Raw genomic sequence first — 20,892 nt, forward strand, 5'->3', positions numbered from 1 at the left:
CAACAAATTTTCAAAATAAAAAATGTTGTCCTTTTATTTCTCTGCATGGCTTAACTTCTCACCGTGGTTCTCAATTAGGGTTGCAAATGAGCTGAGCTATTCAGGGTCGATAAAAACTTATTCGACTTCGTTTATTAAGGTAAACTAGCCAAGCTTGAGTCCAATTTTAAAACTCGATTTGTAAATGAGCCGAGGTTGAGTTCAATAAAGCTTGACTCATTAGCTTACAAGCCAGCTTGATTAGAGGCTCGTGAGCAAATCTGATTAGAAGTTCACGACTAGATATAATAATATACGTATGTATGTACATATTATTATTATATTATTTATTAAATTATATATTAAATATATATTTTATAAATATATTATTAAACATACATATATATATTAGATCACTTTTCTCTCCCCATGAAACCTTCTTTCTGCCCAAGAAGAAACCCATTTTTTCTCTTCCTCTCTCTCCTTTCTTCTTCCCTTCCCTTGGTCATCTGTTTCTCTCTTCTTCCCTTCTGTTTGTTGCTCTTTTTTTCCAACCATCTTCCCTTCGTTGCCTTCCCCTTTGCCACCACCTGGCCTTTCACTACCGCTTTGCTTCTCATCGTTGCCTTTGCCTTTTGCTGTTGATCGTCGCTCATCCTCCATCTCCGCCATCGCTGCACACTTTTCCTTTTTGGCCTCTCTGCTGCTCATCCTCCTCTCTGTGGCACGCGCTAGCTCGAGCTTGACTCATCAGCCAAATTAATGAGACAAGCCTGAGCTCGACTCGTATACCAAATTGACGAGTCGAGCCCGAATCAAGCTCAAGCTCGAGCTTGAGCCAAGCTTTCAGGCTCAACTCGAGCTTGAGCCTGAGTTTAGGTATGTCGAGCCTAAGAAGAGCTTACTGAAGCTTGGCTTGGCTCGACTCAATTGCAATCCTATACTCAATGTTCTTCCTCTATCTTCAATTTCATTTTTTTTTTTTAACCCTGCATGCACACACACGGCAATTTATAAAAGTATACATTATTTTTTTTTTCAGTGGGCCCAGTGAGCGAGACCCCACTTAACAGAATTAGCATGCATGCTTTGAGGCGGCTTTGGCTTAGGCTTAGGCTTTGGCTTTGTCTTTACTGTATCGCGAAGCGTTCATATCATTATGGCCCCCAAATGAAGCAAGCACAGAGGCCCTACCCCAGGAAGACTTTTTACATGTTTTCACTGCCCATCCATCAATCCATCCAAGTTAATTAAACCCTAGATTTCATCATCCTCCTCATCATCAAACTAGTGCATGCATGCAAATTAACCACGACCCGATTCCTTCCTGCAATTGCACAAGCATTCTACTAGCTAATAACTAGCGAGCTAGCTAGCTACAGATACAGATATATACATTCATATATATGTATGTGTGTATATATATATGTAAAGCGAGAGAGAGAGAGAGAGAGAGAGAGATTTCTTTCATTGATTGACTAATTAACGTAACATGCAGATGAAGTAACCTAGAAAGCAAGGGACTGGGGCCTCTCGCTTTCAGCTTCATTATTAATTCCCCTGCTTCTTCTTCTTCTTTCTCTTTTAATGTTGTTTAATACAATGGTGGGCTTAATTTGCAGGGGACATGGGCCAGCACGTGTCCTTATACCTTAGTCACAAGGCTGTTACTCTTGTTACGTACGTGTAAAAATTGTCTAGGCCAAGGTAGATTATCTTCAATGTATTGAGGGGACGAAGGGGGGGAACAAATATTATCTCCCATGTATTGAGGGGATGGAGGGGGAAAGAAGGATCTGAAGATAAAAGAAAGCGAATACAATCACCTTATTTGACAGATATTTTAGAAGAAGATCAGAAGGGAAATATAAATCAATCCTTCAGTTCCGTACTGTACCTTCTTAAACAATAAGAACAGAGTTCATTTTGAGTGAAGGAACCCGTACGTCCTCTTTTCATCTCGTTCCCTTCCATTAATTTATTTTATTTGTGCACACTTAAAACTCTGGACTTTTAGTCCTAGCTCCAGCTAGCTCGACAAGGACGGGTAGGACAGTCAACAATCAACAGTCAATCAGAGAATACTTGTGGTACTCTGTACTTGCTAATGAAATTGAAGATGGCATGTGAAGGGATGGTGTAAGGAACTGCTGGCTGCCGTGGCGAGGGTGGCAACAACCCATGGCATCCGAAATGATAATATATATATATATATAAATAATTTTATGCAAAATTGTAATAATAATTTTGGTCTTTCTTATTTCAATTCGGCGTCGTCGCCGACATGCATGCGTTCGTGAATGAACTCCCATCAGTGGGCATAGTCCGTCACAAATGCTGGGACTGGCTTTTTGGCAACAACCCAGCTGAAAGGGAATTGCATATATATGAATCATCACATGATCCACATTTTTTGGCAATTAAGTCTGTCCTTTGGCATTTGTCAATAGGCACTGTCTGTTTAGAGCGCAACCACACACTTGTTTGTTGTCTTGTATCAAATGCGTTTATGAAGAAACGTACAGTAACAGTTGGAAGTTGGGTGCAAATATATACACACCCACAGTAACAGTTGGAAGTTGGGTGCAAATATATACACACCCAAATATATACACACCTTCACGGGACGGGGTGTAACATCCCGTTTTTTCGAGTGCGTTATAACTTGGATCAATTTTGGAACAATAATTTTTTTTTTCAAACACTAAACCTAAATCACATCATACCTCGAATCCGTCCCAGAATTCTCATCTATTAATCTCGAAAGAGAATCACTATACACATCAAATACGGAAGTAAAGATCGAAACCTGATATCTTAACATTAATCATAAATAAATTTTTACATCTTCAACATTCCTCAAAATGTTCAGAATCTAAAGTAGCAGAACTTAAATATAAGGGCTACGTTACATACATTTCATTTATCATGCACTCTGCTAAGTGTCATTTCATGCCTTATTCATCATCGTATCTATTACAATCTCCATCTGGAACGTTTGAATATTCCAGGGAGAAAGCCCAAGTTAGATAATGAATCATCTAAGTAAGGGTACATAATGTTATATCATGTGTGTATGCAATGTCTTATCTCGTAGGTGTCAACTGCACCCCTCATGCTACCTTCCATTTTTGCGGTCCTCTCTTTTGAAGCCGAGGTGTATGGGTGCACCATTGGTAAAGTAGCGGTGCCAGTTTGTACTCTCTACAGCCTCAAATGCGAGTGATCAATGATATCAACGTGTATTTATGCATTTCATAGTCATGTCATGTATGTAGTTTACGTGATGGATGCATATCAGGGCATGTCAATATGATGAAAACATTTTCGAGGAACATAAATCACTTACAACCCAACCATTTTCCATAAAACTAACTTTAATTGGGGAGTACCACTTACCTTCTCAAGCTTATCGGGCTTCCTCGATATCCGCGCCTTCCCTCGATTTGCGTGCCAACCTCAAAATTTGCACAAGTCTCTTCAACTTACGCCTCAAAGCATCTTAATCACCACAATTATTTAAATAAATATTAAAACCTATTTTTCCATAATTTCTGGAATTTTCTTTAATTTTCTTTCTATTTCTTCCTAATTTTCCTCAATAAATCCAAACTAAATATTTCTAAAATATTTTCTCAAATATTTAACTTTCGAAAATTCATAAAATAATATTCTTGAATTTCTGGAATTTTCTAGAAAATTTTACTTACCTTAACTTAGCTTTTTCGACTTCCTTGTATGCGTGCCACATCCTTGAAATCCGTGCCCGAACCATTCTTTCTCCCAAAATTTCTGGAATATTAGTAAATCACCAAATCCTATTTTTCGGGATTTTTTCGAGAATTTTTCCTATTTGTTTCTTCTTTTTCTTTTATTTCTTCTCTTCTTCTCCACCATTTTCTTCCTCCTCCCGCCCCTGCCATACGCCTGCAACTTCTTCTTTTCTTCTTCCTTCGTTTCTTCTTCTTCTTCTTCTTCTTCTCCTTCCTGCGTGCGGCTGCTGCCATGGGCGCATGGCCAGCTCTGCCGCCCTTCCTTCCTGCACCCGCCGGCCACCTCGATTGCCGTTGCCGGCTTCCTCGGCCACTGCCGCACCCGCCGTGCTGCTGCTGGTAGCCACACGCGGCCGCCGTTGGCCACGGCTTGTTGCAGCGTTGCTGTAACTGGTTGCGGCCATGGCTTCCATGGTTGCGACCGCTTTCTCCGGCCACTTCCCGAGCTTCTATCGAGCACGAGGGTCGCCGCTACACCTTGTTGGAAGCTCATCCGCGTTGCCGACGCGTCGCCCAGCCGCTAGAGCTCGCGGTCGTGCTGCCATGGCTGCCATCGATTGGCTTCTCTCTCTCGCGATCTCCTTCTCTCTTTCTTGGCCAAGCTCCCTCTCTCTCTCCCTTGCTTGATGCTTCTCAATTGATCGATCCTCTTGCCTATTTATAGGCAGCCACAACCTGTTTGCTATGAACACGTGTATATATATATATATATATTATATGTTATACATCACTCAATCAACCTTACCTTACTCGACCCACATGCTTGCGTGAATAACTTCTTTGGCGTGCAAATCCTTCCAAGCTTGCAAGGACGTGACTTCAATCTTGTAGGGGGCGTGGTTGATTTGAGTTGCAGGGCATGGGGGTGAAGATATGCAGGACATGGCCATAAATGGCCGCACACATGCGCCACATTTATATATATATAAATATGTATATACTATATATCAAAATAATAGATATAGAAAATTGCATATTAATCCTCAATTTTCTCATAATATCACTAGGAAAAATTCTTTTATTACAATTATGCCCTTAAACATCAAATTAATTTGTATTACAATACTGAAAATCCATTATTAATAACTCAAAACTTAGTCAAAAAGAACGATTCGCCCCAGTGTCCTCATTGGACTATTGTTTCATCCCGAAACCACTGAAGGGTTTCTCGTTATACAAAATCGAAGCCCCCCTAGGGTTCCGTTGATTTTTCAGGAGCCTCCTACAATGATTCGGTTTTACAGCCTAAATGGCAGCTGTATTTTAGCTGTACCGAAAACTGTTTTTGATTCGATTTCTTTCGATACCATAAATCCTATCTCGATACGCTCGTCGAGACCATATAATTTTTCTTAGATAATTTCACTTCGAGGCATTCCATGCAGTCGATTCGGTACTAATAACTGCTATCAAACCAATTTTTCGGTATTCTAAACTCATCGAAATTACGTGTCAACCTTATCTACACATGGGGTATTACACGGGGCATGTTCTTATTCACTGTTTTTATTTGTGTAGATAATTGATAATTATTAATTAATATTTAAATACAATTAAGATGAGTCAATCTAATTAGACGAGATAAGTTCTCATCCTAAAATATAATTATCTCTAAGTGGGATAATTTGATCCTAAAACGAAATTATCTCTAAGTGAGATAATCTGATAAAATTATCTCTAAGTGAGATAATTTTGAAATTCGAATTTCGGTTGATCTTTATCTCCTAAATCTTATCGGATAAGGTTTTCTCATCTATAAATACATGCTCTTACATAAGGTTTGGTACACACTGAGAAACACAGAAAATACAGAGCATCTATATTATAAGTGTTCTTATCAGTTGAGTAGGTATTTGGATTATGGCTAGAGTGCACTTTTCGTACTGTGATTGTGCACCTAACTTGAAAGTTTGAGGAGACTCGTGGCACGACAAATTTCGAATATTTGATTTTTCGCTATTAACCAAGTATTTTACTTTTGTGATATTTACAATTTATGCATAAAATAGTTAACAAATGGTGTCAGAGCTACAGTTTTAGAAATTTATTGTTCATTCTCTGTCTATTTCCTGCTCATCTCGCCATGGCCAAGGTTTTCTCACTGGCAGCTGAGTATGTCATGGTCGATGGGATGGAATCGCGCCATCCAATTGCGAAGACTGAGGCTGTTTCCCCGATAGTTGCGTTCGTCGCTACCAATAGGATGGATGGCATTTGGGTCTGCCATGGTTTGGGTGTTCTGTGCGATCTCCATGGTGTGTTGCTATCCACCGTCATCTTCGATGTGAATGGGAAGTCACATACGTCGCGGCTAATCGTGTCACCGACGAGCGTTGGGCGGCATCGACGTCACCGACCATAGATGGAAATTGGCCATGGCTGTGGGTGTTGAGCCATCGGTTCCAGCTTCTTGCTATTGCCATGGCTGTTGTTTTTTTTCAAGCTTCGCGATGGTCCTTGTCGAAATTTTAGGCCGTCTTATCCATTCTCTCTTTGATTCTCGAAGTGGTTGCCTCTGTGGCCATCATTAAAGACGGCAAGCTGACGGCTAAAGTCGTCAGTGATGAAGGGAGAAGAAGATGGAGAGGTTGCTAGCGGTGGCAAAGCAAGGGCAAAAATGAAGAAGAAGGCGACAATGCCGATGGTTTAAGGAACAAAAACCCTAATTGATGTGTTGGGAAAGAAGATGGGTTTTGACCCATTATGTGTCGAGTCGACCCACTAGGTTAGATCATGATTAGGTTGACCCAATCCATCAATCGATTCATGAAGGAAATCCGCAATCCAGATCTAGATCCAACAAGAGTTCCCCCTTGCCCCCTCCTTCTAAAAAAAAAAGAGCAAGAAAAATAAATTAAGATTTTTTTTTGGCATATCTAGAATTTCTTTTTGATAACATGTCCAATTTTTTTTGGAATACTAATTCTTTTTGAAATTAGTAATGTTATCTTTATGATATGCACTATGATTCTAAATTGGTTTTTACAATTAGTGATGTTATCTCTATGACATGTTCTATAGTACACATGCATGAATTAAATATTCTAGGTGAATTTTATGTGAATTTTGTCTAAACCTAGAATACATACTATAGGGTGGTATGTACACTTTAATTCTTTTGCAAAATCATGAAAAATCATTATATGTTTTAATTTTATCATGATAATTGCATTCATTACAAATATTTATGTTGAAATTGAACATGCATTTGAGATAAATATGATATGGCATATAGATATGAGTAGATCTTATTGTTTTGGCATATCCAATTCTAGCATTCTATTTGTTGCTATATTATATAGTTTTGTCGGGTATATTTGAAGTAATGTTAGTGATATATTGTGCTATTCAATGCATGTCTAGGAAAACTCTGTCTAAAGAGTCTGGATTTTAAGTGGGATCGTTTGTGACCCCCTAGTCTTTTTTAGGATTTTTTCTAGTATAATTTTTGGCACAATTGTTTACACATTATTCACCTATATTCAGTTCTGTTCTTGGTGAAATTGAATTTGGGAAAAATTACTTGATTTTTGCAACAATTAGGTATCTAATTCACTATAAAAAAAACACTTTTTAGCGATGGAATTTAGCAACTGGTTAGTGACAAAATAGCCATCGCTAAATTTTTGCGACGGATTAGCGACGATTAATTCTGTAACTAAATTATTTTCGTGATTTTAATTTAAAATTTTTGTTAAATTTGTTAATTTAGCGGTGAAATATTTTCGTCGCTAAAAGAAGATAATATTAAAACTTAATTGAAAATAATTTTAAAAAAAATTATATTAAAATTAAAATCTTTTAGCAACGAAAAATTTTGTCACTAAAAGAAAATAAAATTAAAACTTAATTTAAAATAATTTAGTCAAGGAATAATTCTGTCCTTAAATAAAAAAAATTAAATTAAAATTAAAATCTTTTAGAGATGAAATTATTCTATCACTAAAAGAAAATAAAAATATAAATTAATTTAAAATAATTTAACGACAGAATAATATTCCATCCCTAAATGAGAAAAAGTTTAAATTAAAATTTAAATCCTTTAAATTAAAATTTAATTTAAAATTATTTAGCAACAAAACAAATTTGTCGCTAAATAAAAAAAATTTAAATCTTTTAGCGATAGAATAAATTAAAAAAAATTAAAAATTAAATTATAAGTTTTAGCAATCGAATTATTCTGTTCCTAAAATGTGAAATTCATAAAATATTAAAATAAAATTTAAAATCTCATTTGACAAAGAAAATTTTCATATATGAATGTAAAATTTATAAAAATTTAAATTAAATTCAAATTAGTGAAAGAATATTCCATCGTTATGTTATAAAATTAATAAAAAATAAAGTTACAAATTAAAATCAAAAAGAGACTAAATTTTTTGCCGCTAATATAATAATTTATAAAACTTCTATTTGAATTAGCAATGAAATAAAATTAATAAACCCAAGTACAGTCTTTCATTTATAAAACTTTCAAATACTTTTTAATGTTACACTTTTTAATTATTTGGAGAATCCAAATACTTTCTTTCGAATTCAAGAAATAACTCTCAATTTTTTTTTTTGAAATATACAAGAGCGAAACAATTAATCTGTAGATATTGGAAGACTTAAAGGAGTCTTTCAATATATGATTGATCATAAAATATCGATTGCTTGTTGAACCCTGTGAATTATGTGAAATGTAGGATATTATTTTATGTTTATTATTGAGTATAAAATATATTTTTCTCTCCATATATTATTTATATTTTATGATTTTTAAAATTTTTCTTTTTTTAAAATCAAGCAGCCTAAACAACAACCGGCAAATGCCCGTGCTAACTCCCTCGCGCCCCCTTTGCCCCCAGCGTTTAGCGACAGAAAGATGCTGATCCCCTGTGCCCCCCTTCCCCCAGTGTTTAGTGATGGGAAGATGATCATCGCTAACCCCCTACCCACGCACCCCCTCCCCTCTTTGAATTTTCCTACCCCCCTTGCACTCTCTCTATCTCCCCCATTTGCACTCTCTATCTCTCATCTCTTCCCCTTTCTTTGCTGCCTCTGCACTTCTAACCTCACTTTCAAAGTTTTATTTATTTATTTTTTTTTGTTTTAAAAGTTTCATTTAGAAGATATGAGTATCACAAAAAATTATAAGGTATTTTTTTCTTCGTGTATTATATTTTTAGTATTTTGTTATTTTAACTTTTAAATGTATCTTTGAATATTTTTTAGATGGAAAATATCCATATTAGTTATAGATTGTTTCGTTTTAACTGATATGTTAAACAAATAAAATGACCGCAACATATCATTTTTACCTATTAATTTTAATTATTAATTTATAATAATTAGTTGTAACCTAATTAATATCTTTTTTAGTTACTTTTTAATGATTAACTATTAATTTTAATTTCCCTGTTATTTATATTTATTGCATATACATTATTGTTTATTTTACATTTATATAGTTATATATATTTTTATATATTATTGTGTATTGTGTATATATTATTAATGATTTAAACGAAAAATCATTAGAAAATGAGTAAATTTGAAATAAAAAATTATTATATCAATTTTTAATGAAATATTAATTATATATAAAAAATAAAATAAATATACAATTTATTTGTAAAAATTGTTTTTAAGTAGTTATTTATTAAATATATTATAATAATTTTAAATAAAAATCTTAATATTTGTATTTTAATTAGTTCTCAGTTTTATTTTAAAATAAGAAGTACAAATATAATGTTGTAAATATTGTTGTCGAGTTAGTTATTTAGTAAATATAATTTTAAAACTAGAAATAAGAATATAATGATATAAATATTGTTGGGGAGTTAGTTATTTTAATTAATTAAAATAAATTATTAATTATCATAAATTTATTTATATATATTTATATTAAATAAATATAAAAATTTATGTACAATTTTTATTTAATTATTATTTTATTTACATTTAAAATTTTATTTATTTATTTATTTTTGAATCAGCGACAGAAACATTCCGTTGCTGATCAGTGATGGAAAAATTCCCCATCGATAAAATTTAGTGACAGAATCTATCTGTCACTAAATCCATCGCTAAATAATTTAACGATGGAATTTTTAGTTTTAGCGATGGATTTTTTTGTAGCCAAAAGCTGGATTTTTTGTAGTGATTCTGGAATGTTAATTTTTGTAATTAGTAATGTTATGACATTTACGTGTGTTTTTGTCATGATAATTGTTTATGATTGCAAATATTCATATGATGTGGCATATTTTGTTGATTGCGCAAATTATAATTAATTATATAATAGTCAAATGTGTATATGAATGATGATTGGAAGCATCAACGACCTTTCGATTCCAATATATATGTGACATTAGTATATTATCGATTGGTTTTGTTGAAATCATGATGCTGTGATATTATATGCTAGCTCATGGATTGACTATTAGTCGGAGGCAATTATGACATGTGGCATCAAAAGGTGCAATTAGTACTAGAAGAAATCGAAGGCACAAAGACTTTGACTAATGTCATGGTTTAGCCTGATGGTGGGAATATGACCCAATATCAGAGAGATCTAGAAGCATATAATGCCTGGAAAAGAAAAAAAACACCTTAGCTCACATTACGTTGTCGAGCTGTATGCAAGATGGCATTTTTTGTCAATTTGAAAAAATATGCAACTATTAGAGACATGTGGAATGTCATAAGAGAAAAATATGGGTATACCTCGCTATCAAGGAAAAGGATTCTCACGATCAAATTTAACACTTATGAGATGCGTCCAAATCATAATATAAAAGATAATCTCAGGGCGATATTAAATATGATTAGACAACTTCAATTAGCAGGAGATAATCTTATTGACGAGCAATAGGTTCAAGCTATTATCAAATCTCTCATTTCTACTTGGGAACATATGAAAGTAAACATGCTGCATAATGATAACATCAGAACGTTTGATGATATAACACATCATTTGGAGTTGGAAGATGAGTATTTGCAGGCTGTTGGAATTTCCAATCAAGCATATGTTGTCGAATCAAACTCTAAGAAGTCCTTTCATAAAAGAAAGTGGAAAGGAAGAAGTTCTCTAGGCAAGAAGGCTAAAACATCGGACCAGGATAAACCTAAGGCCAACTCGGGCCAAAGAGGCAAGCAAGGTGAAAAGAAGTATATGTCGAAAGTTAAATGCTACAATTGTGGTCAAAAGGGCCATTTCGCTCGAGATTGTGTTGAGCTGAAGAAGGTAGTATTTCATTCCACTCATGTTGCTTTAGTCTCTAGTTGTGTCATGATGGCTAAAACTTGTCCTTTGTGGATTTTAGACTCAGCAGTAATTGATCATGTAGTTAGAGACTGTGGAGCTTTAGTGGAATATCGTTGGATACCCGAGAAATCAAGATGGATATTTGTGGGGAATAATGCAAGAGTTGAAGTTAAGGGCCTAGGTACTTGTCAACTCCAACTTTGTGGTGGATGAACTCTACTTATTTATGATGTCTTGTTTGCTCTAGATTTTCGACAAAATTTGATTTCCGTTATAGTCTTTCTTAGTTTAGGTTTTAGATTAAATTTCTGCATGAGTATGGATTTGTTTTTAGAACCAATTTACTATGGTTCTGCTTTTCTTTCGAATGGTTTTATGGTTATGGATTGTGATTTTTGTAATTATAATCAATCCTGCACTTTTGTTACATCTCATGAAAATATGGATCTAAATGTGAATGTTTAGCATCCCAGGCTGGATTGTATTGGGGAAAAAAGAATGAATAGGCTAGCTCGAGAAGGCCTTTTAGGCCCACTCACTAAAGTTGACTTGCCTACTTGTGAATATTGCCTAGTTGGTAGAATAATGAGAAAATCATTTGAAAAAAAAGCAAAAGAGTTGATTTTCCATTGCAACTCATCCACTCTGACATCTATGGTCTAATGAGTGTGAGGGCGAGGCATGAGGCCTCATATTCATCACTTTTATAGATGATTTCATGAGTTAGGGATATGTTTATTTGATTTCTCACAAATCGGAAGCATTGGAAAGTTTCAAATGATGCACCAATTTGGTGGAAAATCAAATAGGAAAAACGATCAAAACTTTAAGAACTGATCGTGGGCATGAATATTTACATGGATCAACCTGCATGTTTCATCAAGAAAGGCCAAGAAGCAAAGGTTTGCAAATTGAAAAAAACTATCTATGGCCTTAAGCAGTCTTCTCGACAATGGTATATACGATTCCATCAAACAATTGTTGCTAATGGATTTGTAATAATCCAACAAGATCACTATGTTTATATCAAAATGTCAAAAGATTTCTTTGTGATTCTAACATTATATGTGGATGATATCTTGCTCGCTAGAAATAACATAGAGTTTCTCTTAGCTATCAAAAGTTGGTTGGGGTCAAATTTTGTGATGAAGGATATGGGTGAGGCTGCTTATATTCTTGGAGTTAAGATCCATAGGGATCGTTCAAGAAAACTCCTAGCATTGTCTTAAGAATCTTATTTTGAAAAAATTCTTAATCATTTCAATATGAGCAGATGTAAACTCATGGACACTTTAATAGCTAAGGGATAAACTCTGAGCCTAAAAATGTGTCCCTCGACTTCTACAGAGGAATCTCAAATGAAAAACACACCATACTCGAGTGCCATTAGAACTTTGATGTATGCCATGATGTGCACCATACCAGATATTTATTATGCGATCAGATTGGTAAGTAGATACCAATCAAATCCAGGACCTAAGCACTGGAATGCAGTCAAAAGGTTTCTTGCATACTTAAGAGGGACTGTACGTAGACTATTGCCTCTATTATTAGGGTGGACATATGCATTTAACTAGCTACATAGATGCTAACTGGGGTAGAGACTTGGATGAATGCAAATCAACTTCAGGATATGCATTTTTGCTCAGTTGAGGTGTTATATTTTGGAGTAGCAAGAAATAGACATGCACAACTTTGTCGACAATGGAAGCTGAATTCATTGCATGTTTAGCTACAGTACAAGAAGTAGTGTGGTTAAGGTGATTTCTAATCAACTTTAGGGTCATTCCTGACAGTGCAAGACTTGTTACACTCTACTACAATAGCCAGGCTTCGATTGCATATTCCAAAGATCTGAAATATCACAAGAAGTCCAAGCACATTGAAACAAAGTATAATTTTGTGAGAGATATTATAATGAAAAAATGAAGTGGTCTTACATTATATCTCTACACATATGATGGTTGTTGATCCTCTTACAAAGCCTATCACTAGAGATTCCTATAGAGATCATGTTAGATCTTTAGGTTTACGTAGATTGTAATTCATTTCTTTATTGCATATGTGACTCTTCATTTATTTAATAAATTGAAGTATTGTCTAAAATTTTCAATTGTGCTTCAACTAAAAGAATCAAGAACTAGCATGAGTATGTCAATTAGACAAGGATCGGTTCCCTTACCAAAATGATCACCTCTATCACTTTTGTAGTGAGTAGAGATGAACAACAATATTTTTGGAGCAAGTATACTAGAGTTTACCATACACATAATATTAGTGTCTCCTTGAATGGTTACCAAGATGAGGTAATAGCCGAACATGATAATTCCACAATCATGTAAGTCTGATATGAACTGGATCCAACGCATAGTGAGAGGTGCGATTGAAAAGAGATTCGTATGTTGATAGGAGTGGCATACGCCTCTTGGTGGGAGGAAATCACCATAACATGTAATTCATACTATATGTGCTTATAAGTTATAAGTATGACCAATAAGGGAAATGAGTACAAATTGAGACATCCTTCATTCTCACTGTGTGAGTCCCTTGAAACATTTTTTGTGAATGTCTTATATTGTACCTTTTGGAATTCTTGACTATATTATGAAGTAATGGATCAGTAAATGCTACTTTGGTATGTTTCCTATAGTTGTGGACAAGATTCAACTTATGGAACATTTTTGGGTGAGTGATCGATCCAAAATGGATTAATATGAGTACAAGAGGAAGTCTTAACCGTTTTCATGAATATGCATGTATTCTCCTGCCAAACAATTGTTATATCTTTGTGACATTTGAACAATTGTGAATACGTATATATGAAACAATAATTTCTCATTAAGGGAATGAGTTAATGTTAAGTCGGGGCACAATGAGATGTTTCATCATATTGGAGCAAAAGGCTCTTTGATGAATATGTTGCTCATATTTTTCTCAATTATATCTCATAGGTGGCACAACCTATTTTATCGTATGAAACTCTAATTTGATAAGAACTATTATATTCATATTTTGGGTATTAGTTGACTCATCATGCTTGAGTGGGAGATGTAGATAATTGATAATTCATATTTCATTAAATACCATAAATCCTATCTCGGAACGCTCATCGAAACCATATCATTTTTCTTAGACAATTTCACTCCGAGGCATTCCCTGCAGTCGATTCGGTACTTATAACTGCTATTAAGCCAATTTTTCGGTATTCTAAACTTATCGAAATTACGTGGTAACTTTCTACGAACATGGGGTATTACAACGAAGCTGAAGTTTTTGAGGTCTTGAAGAGAAAAGCAGGAAAGGTAGAACCATTGGGACTTATAGTCCCCTACATTAGACCTGCCTTTGGCCTTCCCTTGAGGCAAGACCTTTTTGTAGTCCGAGGAGCAAGCTGCCATGTAATACAGCCCGTCCTTGGTACCTTTGAAAGAGTAAAGGTACCTCAGTATTCTGGGGGTTGGAAGATGAAGTTTGTTCTTTTTGAAAAGAAGGGCAAGGGAGGTTATCTGGGTGTATGAGTTCGGAGTTAGTTGAAAAGGAGCGAGCTTAAGGTCGTTCAAAATATTTAGGAGGTAGGGCTGGAGTGGAAACCTAAAACCAAATTCTAAGTGTTGGGGGCTGATGGCAATGAATCCCACAGGAGGAAAAGTTGCGTGGTCACCAGGAGAAGGGACCATCAGACGAGTGTCATAGGGGAGGTGGTACATGGAAGCGTACGACATCAGCTCGTCGACTGTCAGTCTCGAAGGATACCGCTTGAAGATCTCGCGAGTTGCACGCTCCATGGCAGCTTACTGGGTTAGTACGGGGGCGTTACGCTAAGGAACTCTCTCAGCGACCTCTTAATCAGATGAAGCCACGTTCTGAGCAATCCGCGGTAACATCATTTCTCTGTGCTTTGAAGAACTAGAGGTATCATTGTCCTTTACCCTATGGTTGCGGCGCTTCTGACTTGATGTAGACATCTATGATAAAAAAATAGGGGGAATCAGAACGTTGAACCGAAGCTCCTAGGGACACCTCTTACCTATCAGGTCGCGCGTTTCGCAATAGGGCATGACTCGGAAGAAAAAGAGGGCTGAGTTTTCTAAGCTTATTAAAACTCCTGAGATAAACAAAAGCGAGTCCTATCAGACACACCGCCATCACCAAGTGGCGAAGTGCGAAGACATAATCAATGGGAAGAATGGGAACATAGACGAAATAGATTAAAGAGACGCGAGGAACTTACAGTTCTTGAATCGAAAGCTGCAAGAGCTGAGGAAGAGAACCAGTTGAGAAGCGATGGCAAAGAAACTTCGGGACCGACGGCAATGGGGTCGAGAGGAAAGAGGTTGCAGGAGCAAGGAGTATTTCTTGAAATAATGCGGTAAAGAGGGAGAAAGGTAAACCTCTCTCCCTTTTATAGTTCAGGGCACTCCACCGTTGGATGAAGAGACTGACGAGCTTCCTTAGATCCAATGGCGGTGCGTGAAAGCGTGGGGCTTACGAACATGATGATTGAGCGGTCATGGGAAACATGTGCATTAAATGCGCCACAGACAAGGCGTGCTACATGGAATGGCGCGATATGAAGCGATTGGGCAGGAAGCTGAAAGGTGTATTAACAGTTGGAATGACTGGCACGTGTCAGCTCCCAGTCCGAAGATCGCACCGCGAGCTAGGGGGCTTAATGTTATGGGTATTCTCCGCTTTACTCCTTATGGGCTGGGCTTAATTTAGTGGGCCGACCCAATTGTGAAAGGCCTAATAGACCTCGAGTCGAGCTCATTGAAGCGAGCTTACATGCTATTAGAGCCCAGGCTCATATAGCCAAGCGAGCTTTCGGTAATGCCTCTTACTTATCAACCTATTCAGGAGAACTCCCAGCTACGTGTTGAGAGAGCTCCCAGCGACCCTTGTAGTTCGTTGGCTCGGCCGATCACCTTGCGTAACGGGAGGGACATATGCCACGGAATGTCGGTAAGTCAGGGGCTGCCCCAACTAGACCATTCAGGCCCATTTTCTCGACCCATTTGACCGACCCATGCCGGTCTCATCTTGGCCCTTTTGCAACAACATCATTACAGTCGCGTCTAGGTTTTCATGCATTCACTTTAGATCCCATCCTCATTAATGATGGATCCCATCCACATTAATGAGGGTCTCGTCGACGCCTTGCTGCTGCATGGATGTTCCCGCCGACGCTGGCTATTCCATCCCATCGTTTGTATACGTACAACGCATACAGGAGGGCATGTCCTCCTATATATCAGTCAGCTCTTTTGAGAGCCAGGGTATGTTTTTCCACTGACTAATACCTTGCATACCTACTTACTCACTCACTGACTTGGGCATTGAAGTACCTTGTAAGGATGGGCCAACATGTTAATAGGTTGAACCAAACACCCCATCTCCTCCCTCTCGGATCCACCACAACAGTGCGGGCCAACGAATCACCGTCGACTGATTTTGAACGTCGATAGGGATAAACTCTGAGCCTAAAAATGTGTCCCTCGACTCCTACAGAGGAATCTCAAATGAAAAACACACCATACTCGAGTGCCATTAGAAGTTTGATGTATGCCATGATGTGCACCATGCCAGATATTTATTATGCGGTCAGATTGGTAAGTAGATACTAATCAAATCCAGGACCTAAGCATTGGAATGCAGTCAAAAGGTTTCTTGCATACTTAAGAGGGACTGTAGACTATTGCCTCCATTATCAGGGTGGACAGATGCATTTAACTAGCTACATAGATGCTAACTGGGGTGGAGACTTGGATGAATGCAAATCAACTTCAAGATATGCATTTTTGCTCACTTGAGGTGTTATATCTTGGAGTGGCAAGAAATAGACATGCACAACTTTGTCGACAATGGAAGCTGAATTCATTGCATGTTCAGCTACAGTACAAGAAGTAGTGTGGTTAAGGAGATTTTTAATCAACCTTGGGGTCACTCCTGACAGTACAAGACTTGTTACACTCTACTGCAATAGCCAGGCTTCGATTGCATATTCCAAAGATCTGAAATATCACAAGAAGTCCAAGCACATTGAAACAAAGTATAACTTTGTGAGCGACATTATAACAAAAAAAAGAAGTGGTCTTACATTATATCTCTACACATATGATGGTTGTTGATCCTCTTACAAAGCCTATCACTAGAGATTCCTATAGAGATTATGTTAGATCTTTACGTTTACGTAGATTGTAATTCATTTCTTTATTGCATATATATGTGACTCTTCATTTATTTAATAAATTGAAGTATTGTCTAAAATTTTTCAATTGTGCTTCGACTAAAAGAATCAAGAGCTAGCATGAGTATGTCAATCAGACAAGGATTGGTTCGCTTACACAAATGATCACCTCTATCACTTTTGTAGTGAGTAGAGATGAGATACAATATTTTTGGAGCAAGTATACTAGAGTTTACCATACACATAATATTAGTGTCTCCTTGGATGGTTACCAAGATGAGGTAATAGCCGAACATGATAATTCCACAATCATTTAAGTCTGATATGAACCGGATCCAACGCATAGTGAGAGGTGTGATTGAAAAGAGATTCATATGCTGATAGGAGTGGCATACGCCCCTTAGTGGGAGGAAATCACCACAATATGTAATTCATACTACATGTGCTTATAAGTTATAAGTATGACCAATAAGGGAAATGAGTACAAATTGAGACATCCTTCATTCTCACTGTGTGAGTCCCTTGAAACATTTTTTGTGAATGTCTTATATTGTACCTTTTGGAATTCTTGACTATATTATGAAGTAATGGGTCAATAAATGCTACTTTGGTATGTTTTCTATAGTTGTGGACAAGATTCAGCTTATGGAACATTTTTGGGTGAGTGATTGATCCAAAATGGATTAATATGAGTACAAGAAGAAGTCTTAACCGTTTTCATGAATATATGCTTGTATTCTCCTACCAGACAATTGTGATATCTTTGTGATATTTGAACAATTGCGATTACGTATACATGAAGTAATAATTTCTCATTAAGGGAATGAGTTAATGTTAAGTCAGGGTACAATGAGATGTTTCATCAGATTGTAGTGAAAGGGTCTCTGATAAATATTTTGCTCCTATTTTTCTCAATTATATGTCATAGGTTGCATGACCCATTTTATCGTATGGAACTCTAATTTGATAAGAAAGGTTATATTCATATTTTGGGTATTAGTTGACCCATCATGCTTGAGTGGGAGATGTAGATAATTGATAATTATTGATAATTGTCAATTAATGTTTAAATGCAATCAAGATAAGTCAATCTAATTAGATGAGATAAGTTCTCATCCTAAAATATAATTATCTCTAAGTGAGATAATTTCAAAATTCGAAAACCGGTTGATCTTCATCTCCTAAATCTTATCAGAGAAAGTTTTCTTATCTATAAATAGAGATCCCTACATAACATTTGAAACGCACTGAAAAATACAGAAAATACAAAGCATCTATATTGTGAGTGTTCTTATATGTTGAGTGGGTATTTGGGTTGTGGGTAGAGTGCATTTTTTGTAATGTGATTGTGCACCTGACTTGAAAGTGTAAGGAGACTCGTGGCACAACAAATTTTGAAGATCCAATTTTTTGCTATAAATCAAGTATTTTATTTTTGTGATATTTATAATTTATGTATAAAATAGCCAACAGGTTGGTTTGCTTTTAAGAAGCGCCAACCACATAGGACATGATGGTAGTTGAACATTAAGCATAAATAGCAGCATGGCCTTGAAGTTGCGTCCAGTGGTTGCTCGTAATTGGCAAAATGGAAGCGACGGAGCATGCTTTGGAGAGGCAAGTGAAGGAGCTGTACGTGTACAGCTATCTTCTCCAGCTCTCTTCGAGGAGAGAGAGGACGACATTTTCGAAGCTCTGAAACAGGACATCGGCAAGCATCCTGCCGAGGCCTACCGAGATGAGGTGCGTTTGTATTTCATGCTATAAGGGTGCGTATAATTTTGCTTCTATTTGGACTCTTCTCGGTCCGACTAGTAGGAGATAATAGAATGATAGGAATTGGAAATATGCTCTGCTCTGCCCTACTAGTACGTTGTTGACTCTTCTATCTCGAGGTTGGCAAGCTTAAATGGTCTCTTAAATTTTGTCTGGTATATTGCCACCATGCTCTCCCTCTTTTACCAATTGAGTGTCAAGTGATTCATAAATCTGTCATTTCTTGATAAAGTGATTTGGTCTATCATGTATAGTACATCTCAAGTTATTTTATTCCTGTAATAACCTCAATTCTGGGGTCCTCTCTCTCTCTCTCTCTGTGCAATTGCTGGGCTGGTGGTAAGGGGAGTAAACAAATGTATTTTTCCGATATGCAATGACTTCCATAGGACAATGAAAGACATATCACCTGACCTACTTGCTTATTCCAACCTGAACATGTATGGCCAAAGACCTATGGAATAATTCTAATTCCTCCTCAAATCACATACATCCAGCAGCCAAGTTATTAGTACCCTAGTACATGGACCTACTCAGGTATTTCAAGTTTACGCAAACGGCCAAATTAACCTTATATTGGTACACGCCTCTTTTATTCAGAAGCATGCTATACAACATTTGAGAAGGGGAAATTTTTTTAATAAAAAAGAACATTACTTTAACTTTTTTTTTTTTCTTTTTGCTGATAAAGCATTATCTTTCCTTCTATCCTTATTTCATGGGTATTGTTGTTATAGTTTTTGGTTGTCTGGCTTTTGCAGGTAGGAACGTTGATCAAATCTGTGAATTATGCTTTGTAGCCACCCCGGCTACCTTTATCGCTATCGCCTCCACCATCTTTCTTTGTCACCGTTCTTTTTCACTGCCATCTTTCTTTGCCTTCGTCATCAACCACCGTTGCCACATCTGCCGTTGCAACCTCCACCATTTACAATCATCATCACATCTACCATCCATTGCCGTCGCTGCAGCCCGTCATTTGACGTCATTGCAACCTCCACCATTTTCGTCGCCTTTATAACCTCTGCCATCAGCCTTAGAAGGTAAGGTCTTTCTTGTTGAGATTTGATCGATTATATCTATAGGTCCCCCCCCCCTCTCTCTCTCTCTCGTTATATTCTATGAAGCTGTTCTAATTGAAGATTGCACTGTTATCATTATGATTTGTTGCCTATTGGATGAGCATTGCAGCTGTCTTTTGTCTTTCAATTGAATCGTTGTGTGGATGGTTGTTTGGTGCAATTGGTTAGAGCTTATTATCATTATGATTTGGTTTTGTTATCATTATATTTTTTAGAGATTATTATCATTATATTTTATGTTAATATGATTTAACCATTAAGAGACTCAATTCTATGTACCTCTGTTTAAATAGTTGCATTAAAATTAATGTTCCTTTATTTGTGTCATTAGTTGCATTTTCTAGCATTTTCATGTTTGTGAAGTTTATATACTTAGAGGGTGTTTGTTAATCAAGATAAGAGTGAAAAAATGTCAGATATGGGAAGCATTCTAGATGTTTGGTATTTTCTTTGTTAAGTTTATATAACCATTTTTGGAAATGCCTCACGTGACCTCTTATCTCTCACCTTTAAAATAAATTTATTCAATCTCCCTTCTCAGATAAATTTATCTGGCTCTTTCAAGATAAGGCTCAATTACTTATATGCCTCTTGTAAGATAGTTTCTCAGATAAATTTATCTGGCTCTTTCAAGATAAGGCTCAATTACTTATATGCCCCTTGTAAGATAGTTAATGTCATTTAATGCATTTTAAAGATTTAAATTTATTAAAAAAAATTATTTATTTAAGTCTTATAATTAATATTATTTAATACATTTTTAAATTGTTATATGTTTTAAATTGTTATACATTTTTAATACATTTATTTACTAATATAATTCCTTTCACCAATTTTTAA

The 20,892-nt window shown here is 36.1% G+C and overlaps 1 protein-coding gene across 1 annotated transcript in view; it reads left to right on the forward strand.

The window, feature by feature from the left end:
- The first annotated feature begins 18,782 nt into the window (after positions 1 to 18,782).
- Positions 18,783 to 20,892, forward strand: part of LOC127797839 (aldehyde dehydrogenase family 3 member F1-like) — a 39,791-nt gene continuing 37,681 nt past the window's right edge. Inside the window, exon 1 of the mRNA XM_052330999.1 lies at positions 18,783 to 18,937. The gene's annotated coding sequence lies outside the window, so the exon portion shown is untranslated. The remainder of the gene's footprint in view (positions 18,938 to 20,892) is intronic.

Source organism: Diospyros lotus, chromosome 3 (genome assembly GCF_014633365.1).
Source record: "Diospyros lotus cultivar Yz01 chromosome 3, ASM1463336v1, whole genome shotgun sequence".
Taxonomy (NCBI): domain Eukaryota; kingdom Viridiplantae; phylum Streptophyta; class Magnoliopsida; order Ericales; family Ebenaceae; genus Diospyros; species Diospyros lotus.